The 9,357-nt window shown below is 43.7% G+C and overlaps 1 non-coding gene across 1 annotated transcript; it reads right to left on the minus strand.

The window, feature by feature from the left end:
• Nucleotides 1–7,280: 7,280 nt before the first annotated feature.
• LOC141814089 (small nucleolar RNA R71) lies at nucleotides 7,281–7,387 on the minus strand. The gene has a single exon (XR_012600436.1). It is a non-coding gene; the product is annotated as a small nucleolar RNA R71 (small nucleolar RNA).
• Between the last annotated feature and the right edge of the window lie 1,970 nt (nucleotides 7,388–9,357).

Consider the following 9,357-nt stretch of genomic DNA (forward strand, 5'->3'; position numbering starts at 1 on the left):
GCTGGGAAACATTCCCGTAGTGTGAGGCATCCTCGGGTCAGTCTGTATTTGCCTTATCCAGGGCAAACAGGCGGAAGGCCGGTGCTGGCCGGGTAAGATAGTGCCGGAACTCATTGAGGTAATCATCTGGTCGGGAAAATTGAGTCTCGGGTCCCATGACTCGGGTAAGCCATCAAGGCTATCTAGGTCCCCGACCCTGGGGCCAGGATCGTGGACCCCAGGTCCGGCCAGGTAGGGCAAGTTATTGACCTTCTCGGACATGCAGGATCAGGCAAGACTTTCCTGATTGTGGACCCTGAGACGGGCCAGATAGGACTACCTATTGACCTTCCCCGCCACATCGGACTAGGCAAGACCATCCGCATCAATTATCTCTACTCATATTCACGTCGAGATCTCCTTGAGACAACTTCCCTGAGTTACATGTCATGTCTTCGTTTTGATATTAGTCGAAGGAAAGAGACAAACAATCTGAGAAAGAACTTAAGGTCTGATTCAGTATCTGACAGCTCAAAACAACCTTACGATACGAATCAGATTGAACGCAGATGATCACATCACTATTTGAAGGTTGGGTGGTTGCTATCAACAAGGGGCAACAAATCTAATGACATAGAAGTTCTAACAACAACAATTACCTACCGGAACAATCTACAAAGAGGAGGGAAGATAGGATATCTCGTGGCGGAGAAACAACTATTGCTTCTCTTCTTGTTCCTTGCTTCCACCGCCGATTGTAGCTTCCTTTAGCTCGAGGAAGGGTCTGCTTAAGGTGATAGCTAACCTGTGGAAGGAACCTAGGCAATAAGAGGAGAAGATGACAGATTTGAAAACCTAACATTTAGGTTTTTACTCCATTAAATAACTCTTCTTAAGAGATATATTTATAGATCTCTAATTGTAATATCCTAGAAATTTTAGGATTAGAACTAACCAATTAGGGATTATGCCCTAGTTAGTTTAAATTTAAGTGGGTTGAAATCTAAATTAGGCAAAACCATTTAGGTTAACTAGGTTGGACCTAGAATTAGGTTAAGATTATTTTAAATAAATGGGATGGGAAGATTCGTCTCGCAAAGATGAATCAAACAAAATTAGTTTAGGCCAAATCGGAGATCGTTTGGTTAGTGAACCAAACGAATCAAGATTAAATCAAACCGAACCAAGTTGATGTAGTTCATACCGAAAGATGTTTTAATAAAATAAACTAGATAGAAAGATTCGTCTTGGAAAGATGAATCCAACAAAACTGGTTTGGATCAAATCAGAAGTCGTTTGGTTGGTGAACCAAGCGAACCAAAGTTAAATATGGTTCGCTATAGTAACTGGTTCAATCGTCCCTAGGTTTTTATTTGGGTTTAGCCCAGTAAATTTGGTTTAATGGCGCCGAATTTGGGTTTAATCGGTTCAGGTTACTATGCACTTCTCTTTATAACGTAAATCGGCCGGTTACTTCTCCTCACATGATTCTCCTCCCAACCGCAGCCGCCGTCTCCCCCACCCACGGCGACCTTCCCCTTCTCCACATCGGACGCGGCCTCCCCTCTTCTTCCTCTCCCACCGGTGCCAAGATTCTCCTCCTTGCTGTCGCCGTCGCCCTCACCCACCGAAGCAATTCCTCTGCCGCCTCGAGTCGCCGACGCACGGAAGGAAAATGGGGCAGCCGCCTCCCTCACCAGCACAGCCCTTGACGCCGCCGCTCAGCCTCCGATCGAAGACGCCGCACCTTCCTCCTCTGCCCAACGTCGGCACCACTTCACCTCTTCTCCTTCACCGAAGCCGCGCCACCCCGGTTCTTGTGCCCTGCGAAACTGTTGCAGGCCCTTCGCCTTTCGCCACCATCTACTATCACCAGCCATAAGCAAGGCTGGAAAAACCCTAGCATTGTGACTTTGGTTTGGTAAAGCTCCTTCTCCTCAGTTTGAGCCGTCCATCGAAAGGAGTATCGCCGCCTTCCTCACCAGCCGAAGCTTCTTCTACTTCTTCTTCCAACAGCATCCCCGATCTCTCCTCGACATTGTTGTCTTGCCACCGCCGGCCTCCTCCCTCAAGACCGTCCGCTTAAGAAGCCTTCAGGCCATAGAGAAATTAATTTTTAAGGTAAGATCAGGAATTTACTTGAGTTATAGTAATTGGGGCTACGTTGGGTTGATTAAATTGCGTTAATATTAATCTAATGGGGTTAGCTTGGATTCAATTAAACACAAGATTGGTTGTACAATTAATTAGTGGATTAGTTAAACTCCATTAATAGCAACCCAACGGTAAGATTGGTCTAACCCTAAATAGTATTAAACTAACTCTAAATGGATTAGGGTTTCTTGGTGATATGGTTTGGCAATTAGGGATATTATCCTTGTATTTGCAGGACTCTGAGGGATCTGTAGAGTTGGACACGATACGAGGAAGCATTTTGGTAGTTCTATTGTGGATTTGCGATATCAGGTGGGTGATTTACTGTATCTGGTCAATACAGTTCCTTTTCTATTTACAGTGCATGTTTTATTCTCTATTGTCGTTGCTTAGTTCTTGATCACTTTCCTATTCTTCAATGTGAATTTGACTCTTATGATACTCATGTTCATATCATGCTTGACCTTATTCCCGTTGACCTTGGATTAATATTCCTGACTGTGCTTCTACTCTGGATATGATATTGATGATCCTTATTGTTATAGTTCTTTTCTTATGATACTTGAGATTATTATGACCTATACCTACACTTATTGATTAGCCTAGTAGGTGTTAATGACTATGAAATGAGCATCTCATCATGACGCCTGACAACGATTGTAAATCCCAATGATGTGGGTCTATGTTGTCTATAGTTGGCCTTTAGTAGTATATTGATATAGGTGGTTATGACCCCTACTTCCATCATATTGATGGCGACTGTATGGCAGTGTATGCAGTTGATGGCTGTATGGTATTGTACGCAGCCGAGATCGGTTAGGGGTGATACTCGGAGAGTATTAGAGGACAGATATCGGCCATAGGATATGGGATCACCGGACGCGGAGCACTGATCCCTCGATTTGGATCACCGGACTACTTTGTTGTAGGGCACGGAGTACTGATCCCCCGATGCCGGCCATACCCAGTCTCAGATGCTAGCACGAGTGCTGTAGCGTGTGGGGCAGTTGCATCATGCATACACATATCATGTGCATGTTATATATATGTATTGGACCGTACTGTGTTGGTGCAATAGTTGCCCCAAGTGCATTGAGTTTCAATGTTTGGCTAAACCATGTTTAAAGTTAGGCAATTCTTATTGATCTAACATGTGTGATGCAAGTTTGCAGGAAAGTCCAAGCGTAGTCTTGGCAAAAGAAAAGTCCAAGTGGGTAGTCTTGGCAAAGAAAAGTCCAAGTGGGAAGTCTTGGCAAGTCTTGGCAAAGAAAAGTCCAAGTGGGTAGTCTTGGCAAAGAAAAGTCCAAGTGGGAAGTCTTGGCAAGCAAAAGTCCAAGTGGGTAGTCTTGGCAAGCAAAAGTCCAAGTGGGTAGTCTTGGCAAGCAAAAGTCCAAGTGGGTAGTCTTGGCAAGGAGAAGTCCAAGGGTGGTCTTGGCAAGGACTTGACATGACGAAGCTGATGGAAGCATCTCAGGCTAGTGCAGGGAGGCATGAGGCTATGGGAGGTGTTTGAAGGCCGAGGTCTAGGTCAAGAGAAGCTGAAATGTGATTTTTCAGCTTCACCAGTCGACTGGCCCTGCCAGCAGTCGACTGCTCATAAATCAGACGCACACAGAAAGATCAGTCGAGCCAGAGGAAGACAGGAGTCGACTGGGAAGTCGACTGGGATTATGGATAGTCGACTGTTGCCAGTCGACTGGTCTTGGACAGTCGACTGTGATTTGAACGTTGCAGAAAATTGGCAAGCATTTAATGGCATTTAATGCAAGATTTTGTTGCCGATTGAAGGCATCAGTCGACTGGCCCTGCCAGCAGTCGACTGATGTTGCAGAGATTATAAAAGAAGCCTGCACGAGAACAACTCATCTTCTTCGCCATTCTTTCATTCTTTTGTGCTTCTTTTGTGAGCGTTTTTGTGCTCAGATCTCTGCTTTATTCCTCTCCTCCTAGACAATATTTCATATCATTTTGAGGAGATCTAAAAAGGTGTAAAGGTTTCTCCGCCTTCGAGTTTTCGAGAAGGAGAAGATTCATAGTGCATCGGGTGTGTGCGTGCGTGTGGATCCTTGGATTAGTCACCTCTGCGGAGGTGGATACCAAGTAAAATAAACCGGGTTAGCGTTGATCTCTGTCTTTCTCTTTTATATTTTTGCTTCCGCTAATCTCTGTGCAGAGAAAGATCAAGAAAAATCGAGAAACGCTATTCACCCCCCCTCTAGCTATTCAACCGATCCTAACAAGTGGTATCAGAGCCGGTTCCGTTTCGGAGGATCTAACCATCAACCGGAGCAACTAATGGCATTTCAAGAGGGTTACAGCACCGCACGACCACCATACTTCGATCTAGACTAGGACTTGGAATCATCTTTATCCATTTGGAAACTAACATCAGTATACCCATGTATAATCATATCACCCCCTCCATATACCAAGAATGAATCCTTAGTTTTTCTCAAGTACTTAAGGATTGCCTTGATAGCCACCAAATGATTTGTGTCTGGATCTGACTGGTATATGCTCGTGACACTCAGAGTGTATGATACATCTAGCCTCATACATAACATAGTATACATGATTGATCCTATAGCTGATGGCACTCCCTGCAAGTATACGGGTTGTCGTCAAGTAATAAAAATATCGATCCACAGGGACCGTGGAATTACTTACTAGATTTAGCATAAAAAGGTGGGTGAGAAAACAAACATGAGTTGAGTTGGGAGAGAAGGGAGTGTCCTAGAGTACTTTATCCTAAAATCGAAGAAAGGAAACGACTATGACAATGAATGTGGAACGATCCTAGGACTTCGGACTTCTCAGGGAATTGGTTAATTGACTTGGATCCTCTACCTTTCCTCAATAATTATGCAATTGTAGGAATGCTAACCAATATATCCGATTAGACCTCATCAGGTATCCTCAGAATAAAGCATTGGTGTTCTTACGCCATCATTGTTAGATCAAGGTGATTATAGATAGCCCGGTTCAAGGCTTTCCTGTGTCACTCAGGCGCCCAAGAATGCTACTAAAATCCTATCCTCTGTCACAGAATATCTGTTTTACGGACCTCTCTCCAACAATGAATAATCGCTAGCTATCCCTCATAGAAACTAATTATGATTTAAGAAATCCCTCGGAAACTCGCCCGGTTCAAGGCTTTCTTCCTGTCACGAAGCGTCCCGGTGTACGGCCTAATGATTCCTCAAATCACAACTAATCCCTACCCTCATAGATTCATACATAAGCATTTCATCAATCACAACATAAGCATCAATCCATAAGGCAATAGACACAATCAAATCATAAGAATGGTAGAATAACAAATCCAAGTACAATCATCCAAATACACCTGATTCATCCTACATCCTAGAATCTAAGGAACTACTCCATATCGTGGAGGTTACAATACAAGGAAAAGAAGGAGTTCATCCTAATCTGAAGATACAACGGTGAAAAATAGGAAATAGGACTATCGTTCTTCCTCGGACTGAAATCTCCACGTAGATGTGATGAAGATGAGATGGAGCAGCAGGATCGGTGGATGGATCGTCGAATCTCGCTCTGAATCAGGCCACGGTGGCTCTCCAAAGTCTTCCCCCTTTCTAGGGTCCCAAAAAGAGTTATTTATAGCTGCAGCCTATGGTCAGACACGCCTCCGTCCACACGGCCGTGTCTGGGAGGCACGGCCCAGTGTGGACACTCTTCACTGGATGAAGCACGGTCGTGCCTCTTAGGCACGGTTTGAAGAAGTGGTGGCTCTGTTCCGAGGCACGGTCGTGTCTTTTAGGCACGGTCCAGAAGGGCGATGTCTCTGTTTTAAGGCACGGCCGTGCCTTTGAGGCACGGCCAACGCCTGTTTCTTCCAGTTTTGCAGGGCACGACCATGCCTATGAGGCACGACCAATAGCTGGGACTCCTCTGATTAGAAACATGGCCGTACATTGTGGGCACGGCCAGCAGCAGTGTTCTTCCTCTAATGGAAAGCACGGTCGTGCCTGTGAGGCACGACCAAACCTTGGCTTGACTTGCTGGGAAGACACGACCGTGTCTTGGAGACACGACTACGGACAGGGGCTTCTCTGGGGGAGGCACGGCCGTGCCTGTGAGGCACGGCCAGGCCTTGGCTCTCTTCTGTTCTGAAGCACGACCGTGTCTAGTAGACACGATCCTGTCTGCTGGTGAAGGGGGATGTTGACAGCGGAAGAGCTATAACCAGGCTATTTCGGGGTCCTCTCAAACTAACAATTGTAACGTTAGAGGATTATTGATTTATTCCGAGGAAACCTGACGATGTCTAATTGGATATTTTGGTTAGAATCTCTACAAATATATGAATATTGAGAAATGGTAAGGAGTCCATTGTCAATCAAACATAATCTAGAGGAATCCAAATCCTAGGATCGTTTTCCCAAATCCTGTCACTAGTTGATTTACTTCGATTGAGGTTTAGGTGCTCGACCACACTCTTACTTTCCCCATCTCAACTCAAATTTACGTGATCTCTCCACTCTTTTTGTGATTGTTTAGTGATTAATTCCTTAGTCCCTGTGGTTCAATATCTTTTATTACTTGACGACATTTCGTATACTTGCGGTCCATCAAGTTTTTGGCGTTGTTGTCAGAAACCGTGCGTAATTTTTCACTAAACCTTTACATTAAGAGTTTTTCCTTCATTTATATATTTGTTTCTATACAATTCTTATGTAATTATATTACATTCTTAATTGCATAATAAGAGGCCTAATCAATTGTTCTTGGCTTTGTAGGAATGGAATCGAAAAGATCAACTACTACTGAAGAGTTATTCCTCACCAATTTCAGGAAGATCATTGGATCCCATCGTGCTTCCATAAATCTCTGCTCTAAGCTTCGAGATAAATCCAGGTCTTATAGCCAAAATTCAAGAGGTTCAATTTAAGAGAATCGAAATAGAAAATCCTTATACCCACCTCATGGAGTTTCATAGATATTGTAACAGTGTGAGATACGAAGGAGTTCAACCCGAGTTCATTTGGTTATTAATGGTCCCTTTCAGTCTCTGTAGCTTAGCCAAGGATTGGATGTATTCATTGTCATCTAAAAGCATCAAATCATGGGACCAATTAGAATGAACTTTCATAAATAAGTTCTTTCCACCAAGAAAGGCGATGATTTTAAGAAACAAGATTCTGAATTTCCAACAGATAGAAAAAGAGTCTTTATGTGATGCTTGGGATAGGTATAGAAATATGCTTCAACAATGGCCACATCATGGAATTGAGAAGTGGTTGATATTGTACACCTTCTATGTGGGACTTTCTTTTGAAAATAAGAGCATGTTAGATTCAGCTGCTGGTGGATCACTGTTGAATCAGAATAAATCAGATGCTTATAAGATTATCAATCTAATTGTGTCAAATATTAAAGATTGGTCTATTGACAATAAAGAGGTACTTTCAGAAAATATTTTTGACACAAAATCTTTTGAAATTCAAGAGGAAAGGGAAGAAGAGGATACACCGATATTCAGTGATGTCACTTTAGAAGAATCCATTTCCCTAGATGATACAACAAATGTAGAGATGAAAGATTTTGAAGAAGATGATGAAGAGTCTGGTCATGAGTTTGAAGATCCAGTGGATGAAAGAATATGCTATCAACTTTTAAAGGCCAACACAGAAGAACTAAAATAAAAAGAAATTTCATTCACTGTTGAATTGAAACCCCTTCCATCCAACCTCAGGTATGAATTCCTTGGGACAAATTCAACATTCCCAGTAAATGTAAATGTTGATCTAGACGGTACCTCTACTTGAAAATTATTGGAAGTATTGAGAAGACACAGAAAGGCAATCAGATATTCAGTTGAAAATTTGAAAGACATTAGTCCTTCTTTATGTATGCACAAGATTAACCTTGAAGACAACCATAAATGTTCAATTGAGCATAAAAAAAGCTAAACCCAAATATGAAAGAGGTGGTTCTGAAAGAGATAACCAAATTATTGAACGCAGGGATAATCTGCGTAGTCTCAGACAGCAAATGGGTGTGCCCAGTGCATGTCATTCCAAAAAAAGTGTTAGTGCAGGAAGCACTAGCAGATCGAACCAGAGTTTTGATTATGGAACTAGGATCAAGTTAAGTATGTGGTTTGGCTAACCAAGTTGAACTGAGCTTACAGGAAACATGTTAAGTCCTAGTGCTGCTAGGCATGAAGTCTTGGCAGAGTCAAAGTGCACCAGGTAAAGTCTGGACTTGGTCAGGAAGACCAAGTTACAGTAGAAGTCTAGGCTTGGTCAGGAGGACCAAGTTACAGCAGAAGACTGGGCTGATCAGGAGGATCAGTTGCAGCGCAAATCCTGGGGGGGGGGGCAAAGACAGAGCCGAGCACAAGTCCAACGAGTCAGGAGGACTCATTTGGCAATCAGGTAAATTCTCCAGAGGGGAGTGGGTGAGGATGCGTTCTCAAGAGGAACATTAGGCGTCAGTCTAACTCAGGGTCTCACAGGAGATCCGAAGTTAAGACTTGTAGTTGGTTCGATGAACAAACTTAATCCTTTGCATGTTACTATTTAAGCTAACATCTTTTGTAGGAAGGAAAAGTTAGACGAATGCGAACTCTGGACGAAAAACTAAAATTTCGGATCTGGAGTCGACTCAGATGAGTTCTAGAGTCGACTCCAACTGAGTCAGCTGGAATCCGAAAGTCTGCGCGTCGACTTTCCGCCAACTCAGCCTGGAGTCGACTCAGGTAAGGTTGTGAGTCGACTCAGGGTCAAAAGTTATCGCCGTTGGTGCCACCGCGACTAGAGTCGACCAGAAGTCAATCGAAGTCGACTCAGGAAGGATAACGGGTGAAGACGATAAAGATTTATCTGCCACGCAAGCTAGAGTCGACCCAGATCTGCATCTGAGTCGACTCAGCAAGGCTATATAAGGAACCCGCGACCAGCAACTGAGACATTCACTCCCAACGCCTCCAAACTATGTTCTCGCGACTCCCGAGCCCTGCATTTTCGACGTCGTTGCTGTACCTGCTCCAAGCTACTTAACTTCACACCGAGGTGCCAAATTCTACTTCCGGGGAGCGACCGAGAAAGCCAGAAGTCCGGTAACAAAGCAAACCCTGTATTTCAATTTGTTCAATACTTGTAATCGGGTTTTTGTATTATTTTTTCGACACACTTGCTACCGAAAAGGGGCAAGTGTCTTAGTGGATTGCCCAGAGTAAACGGTCAAGGACCGTGG

The sequence above is a fragment of the Curcuma longa genome, chromosome 20 (genome assembly GCF_044706935.1).
Source record: "Curcuma longa cultivar G26 ecotype Majalengka, Jawa Barat chromosome 20, ITB_CL_G26_1.1, whole genome shotgun sequence".
Lineage (NCBI taxonomy): Eukaryota > Viridiplantae > Streptophyta > Magnoliopsida > Zingiberales > Zingiberaceae > Curcuma > Curcuma longa.